The sequence below is a fragment of the Theropithecus gelada genome, chromosome 11, assembly GCF_003255815.1.
Source record: "Theropithecus gelada isolate Dixy chromosome 11, Tgel_1.0, whole genome shotgun sequence".
Taxonomy (NCBI): domain Eukaryota; kingdom Metazoa; phylum Chordata; class Mammalia; order Primates; family Cercopithecidae; genus Theropithecus; species Theropithecus gelada.
The window spans coordinates 29,706,247-29,720,413 of NC_037679.1; the positions used below are offsets into that span (position 1 = coordinate 29,706,247).

The 14,167-nt window shown below is 41.1% G+C and overlaps 1 protein-coding gene across 4 annotated transcripts in view; it reads right to left on the reverse strand.

The window, feature by feature from the left end:
• Positions 1 to 14,167, reverse strand: part of PTPRR (protein tyrosine phosphatase, receptor type R) — a 285,083-nt gene that overhangs the window by 99,752 nt on the left and 171,164 nt on the right. The gene's annotated exons all lie outside the window — the stretch shown is intronic.

Genomic DNA, 14,167 nt, shown 5'->3' on the forward strand with positions numbered 1-14,167 from the left:
CCATTCAATTGTAGGGTATTTTCTTACTTAAGTGTCTTGATGCATATTTATGCTGTAATAACAGGTTCAGGATAAAGTCTCTTAAAGTTTACAAAGTGTATTCATTAAACAGGAGCAGAGGGGCCACAACCACAGCCCTTAAAAACCAATTGGCCACATAGAGTGGTTGGATAATGTAAGCACCCATGAAGGAGGTGGCAAGTGAGAATTTCTCCCTTTCTCTGGGCTTCCTAGAACCAACTGGACATTTCAGAGCTGAAATAGACGAAAATGGCTAACTCCCATGAGTAAGGCTAACTCTGTATCATTCAGTCAATATTTAGAGAACCCCTAGTATGTGTGTGGTATTAGGAAGTGGGCAAAGAAAAAGGAATAAGCTCTCAGGAGATCCTACTGTGTGCATGTGTGCTTGCACACACATGTGTGTTATCGATGGGGCCAGGGAACGAGAGGAGAGGTAATTCAGGATGGTTTATTCCTAGATTCTGTACTTTTCTATGTATTGGATGGGAGAAGAGAATTTAAGGACAGCAGCACTGATTTGGAAAAGCTGCCTTGGGCAATGAAAAAAAGAGCTGCCTGGAAAAATGGACAGGTGTTTGAGTAGTCCTGACCATCCACTGGAGACTGACAAGATAAAGGATCCACGTCTGAGGTATGTTCCTTCAGGCAAAGTGGGCCTCTGCCATATTTTGATTGTATTCGTTCTCACAGATCCTTTAGTACTTCATCATTTTTACTCTTATTTTTGATTAAAGTGGGTTTAAAATTCCAACTTTTTTTCTTAGAAACCTTAAGTAGACTAAGGATTCTATCAGGAAAAGAATATTCCTCTGAATAGGGATTTGGTAACAACATGCTAAATCAGGAACCAACATAACAAGAGTAAAACAAATGATTCAGGAGATCATATTCACAGCAGGGACCATGAGGGTTTTAGGAGCTCCCCTCAGATCCCCAGGTGCAGCATGACATTGCCAAGGACATGCAGGGAGCACAGCTCCAAGGGGCCCCCTCTAGGTGTCTAATGAGGCCAGACAACCTGCCAGCACCATAGGCTTCTGTGGGGCAAGGGCGAGACGGTGGTGAGAATCCATTTTCTTCCCCCTCCGAGGCAGAGTCTTGCTCTGTTGCCCAGGCTGGAGTGCCGTGGCACGATCTCGGCTCACTGCAGCCTCCACATCCTGGGTTCAAACAATTATCCTGCCTCAGCCTCCCAAGCAGCTGGGATTACAGGCGCACGTCACCATGCCTGGCTAATTTTTGTATTTTTAGTAGACATGGGGTTTCACCATGTTGGCCAGGCTGTTCTCAAACTCCTGACTTTGTGATCTGACCACCTTGGCCTCCCAAAGTGCTAGGATTACAGGCATGAGCCACTATGCCCGGTGCATCATCTATTTTTATTTTTTAAAAACATATTTCTTCCAATAAAATTAACTTGATTGTCTAAGAACTTGTTCCTTTTTTCAAATTGAGATTTAACAAATGTTTATGGAACATGCACCAGGTGGTAGGCATTGTGCTACAGACACCACCGTGAGGAAAATCAAAGCCAAGAGGGAAAAGGCAGGAAATGAAAAGTGAGGCAGGTGGGATGGGGAGGGCCTGGAAAAGGGGAGAATCCTTGAGGCCTCTGTTTGCATCCATGATTTGGAAAAAAGGTTTCCTTAAATAAACAAATTTATACACTATAAGACATTATTAGGCAACAATAATTTCATTTGACACACTGTTGTTAAAATTACTTAAAATAATGAGAAATGAAAATGATTGGATGCCAAGCATTGTTAGAAAGTGTATCATATTTAAAAGTGTTCACAAGAATTTGTCAATTCTTAAGTTACACTGAGACCTTTTTTCTAAGGTATCTACCAAAAAAAGATTATGCCTTACCCACCAGAGAGGATACTGTCATAAAGAAAAAAAAAAGGAAAAAAAGGAAAAGTTATTATGGGAAAGAAAGAAAGAAAGAAAGGAAGAAAGGAAGAAAGGAAGAAAGGAAGAAAGAAAAGAAAGAAAAAGATTTCACCTTTCCCGTAGATGAGACAAGCTAACAACTGTGTCAACATGAAGTTCTCCACTAGAGGGAACTAATTCCACGTCCTCCATTCGTGAGCTTCATCTATCAGAATGTGTCTGAGAACAGTGCTCTATCCATGTTTAGATTATACCCAGATAATCATGCTGCATTGCTAAATGGGTAACACTTTAGATTGGCTTTTAAGATTTACAGAAGAAGATAGTTTTATATTTATATAAATAAATCCAAGTGTATTTTTTATGTTACAAAAAAAACCCACATCAGCTGAAAAATAAATTTTGTTCAAGTCGCCTGCCATGAGTAACCTGTGATTGTTCACTGTTCTGCTCTGGAGGTCATGTGCTAATATCAGGGCAAATCTGATGAGAGAAGAGTGGCGGCTCACTTCCCAGGAAAACAATGTTTGGGCAGTTCATAAAATGCACATAGTCGGACCCTGAACTATCTATAGCTTTATGATACATTTCGAACAACTCCTAAGGCAAAGTCTCTGGCTGCAAGGCAAAACCTCTTGACACAGTGTCTAAGATTCAGAACTGGTTGTTCTTAAAATAGGAAGCAAAGCTTACGCTGGGAATTATCTGTGCCTGCCCTGATTAAAATGCTTCTTCAAAACAGGCCATTTCACCTAATTCTGTCAACCTGTACATCAAGATCTGGAACATGGTCCCCTAGCAAAAATTTAAAAAAATCTCATTTTAAAAAGCAACTACATTTAGTACCCTCCAAAGTGAAACTCTAATTTAATAACATGTAGAGGAGTCAGAGAATACTAATCTCAAAAAATTGTACTACAGCCACCTCTTCTTTACGGTCAAGATGAAAAAACTTTATAGAAACGTATACCCTACGGAATTGACAAAAGAGTTCCCAGGGTAGTTAGATTTTGTCTCCCATGGTATGAGTGCAAATGGAGAGTACCCTGTAAAGCTCGAAGCAGTGTCCTGGACGGGGTTGCAAGCTAATGGATGTTGAAGGATTGATGGGGGTCAGAGTGGAAGGGCTGAGAAGTCCTTTCTGCTTGAACCTCAGGGTGAAGCAGCCTGTGTGAGGGGTGGTCTGGGGGCAGATATAGCAGTTAGAGGACTCAGTGGGACTTATTCCTGCTGCTCTGCCAGGGATCACAACTGGAGAAAGGGAAGGCAAGCAGAGGAAAGGAGCAATTACCGTGATTCCTCTTAGAGCCACTGCCAGGTCTACACTCTTTGGACTCATTCAGCCACAATGGCTTAAATATTTCAGGGTCTGCTTGGAGAGAAATTATGCCAGGCCTGTGCTTTCCAATGAGTAATGGCCAATTTTTACTTTTTAAGGCAAAGCTCCTCTACTTTTAATTCTTTAATAATATATGTTGGCTCCTATTTTACTCTCCCTGGGTTGTATCCACTGTCATTTCTTTCACTTAACACAATTACATTTTTGTCTCATGGCGTACCACTAATTTTCAGGCAGGTTTCTAAACTTTTGCTTCCTTTTTCTTCATTCCTGTGGGGTCTTTTATTTTTTAGAATAAAAAACCCTATGAAAATTTTGTTCCCAACCCTCCAGAATCCCAACCTACCTACATAAAATCTGACAAATAAAGAGAACAGCTTGATGCTCACTGTTCATGAAGGGCTTGTGCATGTTTCCAGTACCTCCCCCAGCTCTGGACATCCCCATACAAGTATTTTACAAGAATATGAAAATATTTTATAAAAATATTAGGTGTATTAGTCCATTCTCACACTGCTAATAAAGACATACCCAAGATTAAGTAACTTATAAAGAAAAAGAAGTTTAATGGACTCACAGTTCCACATGACTGGGGAGGCCTCATAATCATGGGTGAAGGAGGAGCAAAGGCATGTCTTACATGGTGGCAGGCAAGAAATTGTGTACAAGGGACTTGCCCTTTATAAAACCATCAGATCTTGTGAGACTTATTCACTATCATGAGAACAGCATGGGAAAAACCAGCCCGCATGATTCAGTTACCTCCCACCGGGTCCCTTTCATGACATGTGGGGATTATGGGAGCACAGTTCAAGATGAGATTTGGGTGGGGACATAGCCAAACTGTATCAGAAGGTTAAAGTTTTGTCACCTGTATCATCTAGAACAAGGTAGAATATGGTAGTTATGTGCAGATTTTGTAAACAGGCTGTCAAGATTGTATCTTCCACTAGATTTTTATTTCTTTGTGACATTGAGCATATTACTTATCTCTCTAAGTCTCTCTGTCAGCATAACTGCAAGATGGGCATAGAAATAGTGCCTGCCTCCAGGATGTTGTGAAGGTTGTCTGAGATCATACACGAGCACAGTGGTTGGCAGGTGGCAGGTTAGTGTCCAACCCATCAGCTGTGACTCTGCATCCTTCTATTACAGCAGCACGGGCAGCAGCTTGGCAGCAGGCATGACCATGTGCTTCTCTGCTGTTCCTGTCACCTCCACTGACAATCACACACATAGTGAAGTGGATGAGTTATTGTCCAGGATGTCTGAACAATATGGAGACCCCTCCATCCTTTTCTGACTTGAGTTTTCTGAATTATTGCCTTATAGTCCCCTCACTTTGGCTTCTTTGCTCTATTTGTGTTCACCTTCCTCTTGGTCCTTTATGTCAGATTACCACCAGGCCTCCAGAATGGCAACAACCAGATTAAGGAAAAAACTGAGACAGACAATGCACTTCTAGAGTGGCAGTGAAATGGTTATCTGTCATGAGTGTTTTGAATCCACCTCATGAAATTGCACTTTGCTTGATTTAAAATCTGAAAAATATTCTGAAAGCCGAGCATAAAATTTGCTAAGAGGAAAAACAGTGTGACACTCCATAATATACCTACTTGCTAAATATATTGATTTGTAGTTTACTTTAAATTTTATTTCCCATAGATTAGAGGTGTGTACACCTTCTCCCAACCCCCAAAGCATGACAATTTATTATTAATTAGGAGTACAGCCTCTGGAGCAATACTGCTTGGGTTCGCATTCTATCTGTCACCCTCACACTCCTAGTGACTTACTATTAAGTTATTAGGGCCATAACTTATACTCTCTAAGCATGAGTTTCCACTCTAAGGAGGGCATAAAACGTCCCTTGGGATGGTGAAATGAGATAATGCATGTAAAGGGTCAACAGGGCATATTGAGTTGTTATTTTTATTGATGTTATTTGGAGTTAAACTGGAATTTGCTTCTACATGTTTGCTATGTGTTATGTTTATAAGCCCTCATGTTGTCAGGCTGAGCAACTGAGTCATGGTTGATAGACTGTGTTAAATGGGGCTGGGACATAGGTTCCAATAGAATGAATGGTGTTTATTTGAAGGAGGCCACGTGGTACGTGTATAATGACCTGGGAAGATCAAAGGAACCTGGAGTATAAACTTAGCTCTGCTGCGACCTTTGGCAAGTACAGTAATGCTGTTGGTGCCCCACCCAGGTCGCCTTTCTCTGGCTGGTGCCGCATCCTCTCCTCCCCCACTGCTGGGAGGGTAGCCTGTTAGTGGTGCCCAGCTGCCACTTAGCTGGAGCAGCCCCGTCAGCTGATAGGTGTTGCTGAGTCCAGAGGTGCCTAGGAGGTTAGGCCTCCGCCACCTCTGGGTGGCCTAGAGTCAGTGGTTGGCTGGCATGAGGGTGCAGAGGCTCAGTCCCCTTGCCTCAAGGTGAGACAACTGTCCATGAGGGGCCACCCGTGCTCAGAGATCCCTGTGCAATCAGGCTGAGGGTAGATGGCTGCTGCCACCACCTCTTTGCTTGTCCTCTTTGTTCTGCTTGCCCTGCTTTCCTAATAGGCTTCCCCTGAGAGCATCTTTTCAATACATCATTTGTACAAGAGCCCTTGTCTCCAGCTGTGCTTTTAGAGAACCTCACCGGAGACCTAAGAGAAAGATTAGGGGCCCCAGTTTTATTTGACAGAAAATGAGAGAGTTGGATCCATTTTCAAAGATGGGTCTATTTAATGAATATCTATCTATCTATCTATCTATCTATCTATCTATCTATCTATCTATCAATTTTTCGAGACAAAGTCTTGCTCTTTTGCCCAGGCTGGAGTACAGTGGTGCAATCATAGCTCACTGCAACCTTGAGCTCCCAGGTTCAGGAGATTCTCCTGCCTCAGCCTCCTGAGTAGTTGGGAGTACAGGTAAACACCACCATGCCTGGCTAATTTGTTAAAAAAAATTCTGTAGAGACGGGATCTCACTGTGTTGCCCAGGTTGGTCTCAAACTTCTGGCTTCAAGTGACTCTCCTGCCTTAACTTCCCAAAATGCTGGGATGACAGGCGTGAGCCACCATCTACAGCCATGAATACAGATTTTAATTTCCAGGGTATTTTTTACACTGTATGCTCTGATATGCAGTCATATTAATTAATTCTATTCCCTTCTCTTTACTCATATGTCCCAAAAAGAGATCAGTGGAGGAATGATTAAAGATTTTCCAAGTTAAAAGTTTTAAGCATCAAAATGTACCTCCACTAGGGAAAGCAAGGCACGGACATCAGGACATTCTGCCTTGCCAGGAGGAAATTGTAGTACACAAAGTCTTTGAGTTTGAAGGTAGAATGGTCAACGTTTTCTTGGCATGGACTGTCTTTTCATTGCTTCCACCATTGCAGACAAATTTCTAGTTCTGATAAAAATCTCCCAAGCTCAGCAACTCCTAAGGAAACCTTTAGACTCACAATTCTGGGTGTTATATCATTTGCACGGTATTTATTGTAAATCATAACATGTATACCCTATTATGGTATAGCTTAAGAAAAGTTAGAGAATGTTTGTTTGTTGGATATCAGCAACCCTTGGGGGCCTGCTGAGGCCTCCGTTATGATAGAAAAAAACACTCATTAATATCATAGTCTTGAGGGCCCACCAACTGATCACTGAGAAATGAAACCAGGATGGAGAGTGCCACATTACAATGTGCCACCCTTCGTTCCTGGACAGTTCTCTACCTGTCCTTACACAGTGTTTACTCATAATAGAAAATCAAGTGAGAAAAATGAGGAAATAATGTGAACCTATCCAATTTGCCTGTTGATTTCCTTTCCATAAAATTGGCCATTACTCATACAGTAGCCCAAAGGGAAAATGTGCAGAACCTTTCAGATTCGTAAGTTCTCTGGTTTCCCATGAAGAAAATGTACTTTCTAGAGTTTGAATGTGATTGCTCATTCAATGGGCATTTGGAACTCAGCATGTATACAGTTTCCCTGAGAGTGATCAGTGGAGCATTTTGGGAGGGCAAGGATGGGACGAAAGAGGAGCGGGAACATGAAGTAACTGTGGCCTCACGCTGTGCCAGCCACGTGACATTTGTCGTGTAGCTTACCTGTCCCAAGAGCTGTGCAAGGCACACGCTATGCTCCTCAATACAGGTGAATAAACAGGTTTCCATTTATGTATGTAGTAGTTACAGAGCAAGCATTTGAATTTGTACCTGGACGCACCATGGGAAATGAATGCATTTGTTAGACCAGAATTGATTAATTTGATACTGTTATTTATTAGATAACAATTAGTGGCCAGTTTATAAGTATGTATTTATAAGTTACATGTAACTGTATGTTTACAAATAGGATGAACAAAATTATGTCAATTGACAGTTAAAAATATAATGTTATATGACAGGCTCAACTGTAGCAGTTCAGTAGACAATAAACTTCAACTCCGGAGTTCAAAGGTATAACTGACCTAGTGTAAGTTTGTGAAATGGAATCAGAGAACAAAAACAAAAAGAATATTAGATTTCCTTTTCCTTCTCAAAGACACTATGCCATTTTGTATGGATTGTTAATTTTGTAGTATCTGTTGCAGTAAGGTGGATCAGATATTATTTTATAGATTGGGAAAACTATACTATGGAGGACTTAATTAATATGTTGAGCCACTTATTTAATAAGTGTCAGAGGTAGTATTAGCTGAGACTCAGGTCTATAGTTTATCATTAAGCTATTGGTTCTTATGGAAGATTCTTTAGAAATAGATGAGCTCTTCAGATGTGAAGCAACATTAATTAACTCCATAATATTTTTGAGTGTTTACTATGTACCAGGATTTACAGGAACCACAGGAGACATAGTATCTTGAGCCACAGTACCTGTTCTTAAAATTCTTGCCATCTGCTTAAAACATAAGACAAACTGCTTAAAAACCAGTTCTAGTCCCTTTCTGAATGACTGTTCAACTAAAATCACTGCCAGAGGAGTGATATATATGAGAATTTATAGGTGTTATAAATCACTGTGGGCACGAATAGGTTACATGGCCAGTGGTAGGGGGTAAGTTTTGTGTTGGGCTTCGGAGACTGGAGATCGGTAGGCCGAGGGAATACGAAGGACCGGGCAAACAGAAATGCAAATGTGGACAGGAACACAGCACAGAGAGGGGGATGGGGATGGAAACAGAATGGAATAGAAGGTTTATTTTGGGATGTAGTAGCAAATAGATTTGGAGTAAATGATCAGGGCCAGATGGTGTAGGACCTCTGAGGCCCAACAAGATGGTCTATGCCTTATTCTGTGAGCAAATGGAGCCAAATGGGGATTTTTGCACAGCAAAGTATGATAATGAAAGATTGTTATAGCAAGATAAACCTGAAGACTGTTGGAGGGGGAAAGAGAATTAGATGCAGGCAGATAAGATGAAATAAAATAATATATATGAAATATATTACATATATTAATCTTAATATCATATGTATAATTATATGACACAACAATTTCATCATGAAGTAATGAGAGCTGGGCCCAAGGTAATGATTACAGAAAGAGATAATCAATAATGAGAAAGTTGGAGGAGCAAGAATCAACATGATTTGGTGATTAGTTGGAAAAAGGGAGAAAAGAAGAGAGAATTGCTATGTTTCTCTTTTATTTATTTATTTATTTATTTTTTTGAGACAGGGTCTCACTCTGTCACCCAGGCTGGAGTGCAATAGCACAATCTCAGTTCACTACAACCTCTGCCTCCCAGGCTCAAGTGATCCTCCCACCTCAGCTTCCTGAGTAGCTGGGACTACAGGCGTGCACCACCACACCTGGCTAATACGTTCTCATTTTATGAGATTCTTTAACCTTCATAATTTCAGAGTGTATTCTTTACACTCAGTTAAGCAATCCATTTAGTCTCTATATCTTATTTTACTTATCTTTTAACTTTAAAATTATATTTTATGATTAATAACATCAAAGTGATAGAGTCCCCCAATCAGGGATGAGAAATTTATATGACATGATCCAAAAGATTGGGACAAGTGACTCATAATGCAGCCTTTATGGTCTCATGGTGATTTTAATAAAGCCATACTTTTATGCAATAAGTAGAAGATCATTACCTCACTCCAGGATCAAAAGATGGAGAGCTATTAAACATGAGACTATTTTAAAGGCACCATTAGAACACATATACATAAATTAAATTTTAAGGCTTAAAACTGCCAGAGGCCGGGCGCAGTGGCTCAAGCCTGTAATCCCAGCACTTTGGGAGGCCGAGACGGGCGGATCACGAGGTCAGGAGATCGAGACCATCCTGGCTAACACGGTGAAACCCCGTCTCTACTAAAAAATACAAAAAACTAGCCGGGCGAAGTGGCGGGCGCCTGTGGTCCCAGCTACTCGGGAGGCTGAGGCAGGAGAATGGCGTGAACCTGGGAGGCGGAGCTTGCAGTGAGCTGAGATCCGGCCACCGCACTCCAGCCTGGGCGACAGAGCCAGACTCAGTCTCAAAAAAAAAAAAAAAAAAACTGCCAGAAAAGTTTTCTGACTGCATGGAACACTGTACATTCTTCAAATTTGGTCACTCTTAAAACTCTTCATTATGTCATCTTGGCAGGGAATTGTGGTAGAAAAATGGGAGTGAGAATAGAACAGGAAGGGTTGGTGGAATAGGTAAAGTGTTTCCCAATAGCTACTGGGAGTTCACCTGAGGTTAGTCATAAAAACAGTCATTAATTGGTTAATTCATTCATTTAGGCATTTATTTCCAGGAGCTCCTGGTCTCCAGAAATTATGTTCTATGTGTAAGAGATAAGGAGACAATTAAATCATATATGTGTCCTCAAGAAGCTTAGAGTCTATTAGCTACAACATATTAGTAAACCAGAACTTAAAGACAACAAAGAAGTGCTATAAATACAGTATGCACATGGGGTTATGGAACTAAAGCAGCGGGGAACTGAAGAGACGTAGCTGAATCAGTACTGGGCTGGAGGAAGCAGGAGAAGGAGGTAGAGGGAGCCTCAAATTGGCTTCCAAGAGGAAGTGATGCTTAAATTCCCCTCCCTGTATTCCTACTCCCACTTTCACCTTTGGACCTTCACTGTATTCAGGCTGTCAGGGTCTTTTGGTGTTTTATTGCCTTTGAAGAAATCTGAGAGCTGAGAGCAGAAAGCAGGGAAATTTGAGTCCTGTCATGGGCTTTGTGTTCTAAAGGCCAGGCCTTTGGTGGAAGGTGGTGTCTCAGGGTGTGGATGTCAGATTAAGGTAGGATATGAAATAAGCCAAAGCAGGCTTTTCTATTCCCAAAGCCTAAGAAAATGCCCATGGGCCCAGGGGAAGTGTTAGAGGGGCTGCTTTGTGGGTGCAGGTGAGACCCTGGATCCTTCACCGCTGAGCCCTGGGAAATGGGGGACCCTCAGTAGGAGGACCGTGATCCTTGGTAGAGCCATGAGAAATGGATGGAAAGTGTTTCTGGGGGATCATGTCTTAGATATGCCCAGGTTTTGCTATGCCTCCATTTGGGGTAGAACAGTGAGATGATTCTTGGGCATCTAAGAGTGGTTTGGATACAACTGAAAAAGAGGAAGAGAGAGAGGAAAGGAGAAAGCAATGGCTGGAAATGAAGGGACTGTATGAATGGCCACAGGAAACAACATGGTGGCAACTGTCCTGGGAATACTTATGAGAACCAAGGAGATAATGGATATTTTAGCAGATGACAATGTGCACAGATGACATCAAGGCAGATGGGGGCTTACTCTTCATGTTGAGAAAGTCTCCTTAAAATGTAGAGGAAACTCTAGGAAACCAGAAGTAGGTTGGGTGAATCAGAAAAGGACTGAGATTGAGTTTCTACCATTTAGGTGAAACGGCATCTAGAAAAAAAGCTTAGGTTGAGTTACAGAAAAATAAAATTGCATTTCTTGTCTTCTTGATTTGTAGACCCAGATTAATGCCCACTATATTGATGGTACTTTTCAAGGGCAAGGAGGAATAGGGAAAAGGACAGGTTCTAGACAAATATTAACTCTTAGGCTTAAAAGAGAATGGCATGGTACCTGGAAAAATGTCCAAGTAGCGGGATGAGCCTAAGGGAGTGTTTAGTAGGAAATATGGGTGGACATAGGCTCCCAAAGGCCAGATCAGAAAAAGCCTCATATTTTATATGTAGAAGTTATCAGTTTCTTCCAGAAGGCAATGTGGAAACACTGAGGAATTTTATAAAGAGAAAAACACTCAAATATAATTTAGAAAACCACTGTTTGAGAGGTCTAGAGAGTGGACTGGGAAAAAAAAAGAAAAACAGAATTTGAGGTGGGGACCAGGAGGAGACTGGCTAGAATTAGGAGATCCTGAGTTCTCAGTGGGATTGGGGTTGGACAGGGGGAACAGTTGGGAGAAAGTGCTAGGTCTTCATAATGTTCGGCTGCATGGGGAGGGGGAAGAAACAACACGAAGGAGCTGAGGATATTACAGGTTTCGGAGAGTCACTATTTAAAAAGAAGAGAAATGATTTGATGAGGAAGGTCTTGAGTTCCATTTCTGAATGTTATAAGTTGGTAGTGTTTAAGAAAAGTCAGAGTAGCGACGCACAGTTCAGCGCTGAAATATGGGTCTGGATTTCAACAGAAAGGTAGATTGAGCTAAAGGTTCTTTTTCAGGAATCACTAAAAGGTAGTAAGAGAAGAACTGGCCGTGGTTGGATGACTGAGGGAGGAGAGAAGAGGACACAGAATGAAACACTGAAGTTAAAAGTTAACAAGAGAAGGGAATCTGGAGGAGACCAAAGGTAGCAACTCAAGAAACAGAAAAATGATGTATTTGAGGCCAAAGGAGGAGAGAAGTTTAAAAAGGAGGTAGTTATTAGTGCTAGATGGGAAATGAAACATGTGCTTTGAATTTGGTAGTGAGACCATCGATACTTAATTTGATAATCGAGCATGTGAAAGAAGCAGTGAGAATGAAAGGTGGGAGAAGAACAATGAGGCAGCCAGTACACGCTGTTCTTTTAAGACTCGTATTTGAGAAAGGAAGGAAAAACAGGGAGTTTCTTTAATACAAAAAGGAACCTATTTCTATGCTGAGGGAACAGCATTAGCAAAGAGGGTACAGTTGAAGGTAGAGGAGGAAAACTGATGAAGTTACTAGGGTTGAGGGGAATGACCTGGAGCCCTTGTGGAGAGAATAGTCTTCTGCTCTGAGGTGGAAGAAAGTAGGAGGTGAAGTGTGGGATGCAGTGAAGTTGTAGATAAGGGGACAGAGAATCTATTTAACACTGATTACATACTTGCTCTGCTAGAATCCCCCACTTGAACCAAAGAGATGGGTACGATTCTGTCCTTGTATTCTCCCTCTCAAAGATTCACTTTAATGAAACGAATAAGTGAGTATTTAACCTTATACTCCTTTAAATTGTAGACCAACACGTCCAGCAGTGGTCTACAGAGGGCAGGATGCTGGGCATGGCTACTTCCCTAGTCAATTTTATACTGACCTTGCTTAGAATTGGTAGTGCATGATGATAATAAAAATTTGTCTGACTTTTAATCAGTTTTATTATGACCGTTCATTCTACTATAGATAACATGGCCTCTTATTGCCTGCAGAGCTTTCTTGCCACCGGCCCTTCATTCATCACTGATACTCAGGTGTCTGCTTCAAAGTTACTCTTTGAAGCAAACATAAATGCACAAAAATAATGTGGATAACAAAAGCAAAAGAACCAGAAAGAAGCTAAAAAAATAAGTTAAACCTCTACATCTTTTAGAAGAAAATGAGGTCCAAATGAGTGAATGACTCAGGTGAGGCCACCAAACCTAGGAATGGCAGGGCTGGGTCTGGAATTCAGTTCTCCTCACTCCCAGTTAGCCTCAGGCAGAAAGTTCCATCTTGTCAACCTTTCCACAGTGAATCATTAAGAGTAATTTGGTGATATCTACATAAGTGAATGTCACTTGGAGACCCACATTGCCTATCAAGAAACCACAAGTATTTTAGGGGAGGAGGTGGAAAGAATGACTTGATCAATCTCTGTTTTCTTCCTGGTGTGGAGTCAAAGTGTTCAGTGTTTAAGGACCTTTAGAGATAAACAAATTCCTTTATTTTTATGTCATTCATTGTTCCTTGGTAATACTTTCAAATAGTTATGAAGGATCAATTTTGTTTTCTGCAGTTCTTAAAACCCCAAGCTATATTTTTTGAAGGGTGTGTTTGTGTGTGTAAACCACAACTATTTGCATAGGGCATTGTGATGTACCATGGGAAATATATTCAAAATTTATATATGTGATTTAAAAACCTCAGGCAACAAAATATACAGGGTTAGAAAATGGAGACATAGTAAAATAAGAGGAGAATGAACCTGGGATATTACCTTGAGAACTTACTCTCCCACTACCCTGGTGTTCAAAGTTGAATACACTACAAGTCATATTTTAAATATAAAATTAAAGTTTCTTTTAAGAAACACATGGGAAAGCTTTACTTGATATTTTTGAGAGGTAAAAAATTAGTCTCTCGTTTATGTATTTTGCAAATCCAAGTTTTCTTACATTGGATTTGCTTTTAATGGAAATGGATCAGTATAAAGTGAATCACATGTATAATACATCACAAAAAAGGTAAGGCAACAAAAATAATGGCATGGATTTTTTTTTTCTCCAGATAGAGTTTCACTCTGTTGCCAAGGCTGGAGTGCGGTGATGCCATCTTGGCTCACTGCAACCTCTGCCTTCCAGGTTCAAGCAATTCTCACATCCCAGCCTCCCAAGTAGCTGGGATTACAGGCATGCGCCACCTCACCTGGCTAACTTTTGCATTTTTAGTAGAGATGGGGTTTTGCCATATTGACCAGGCTGGTCTTGAACTCCAGGTCTCAAGTGATCCACTCACCTCAGCCTCCCAAAGTACTCGG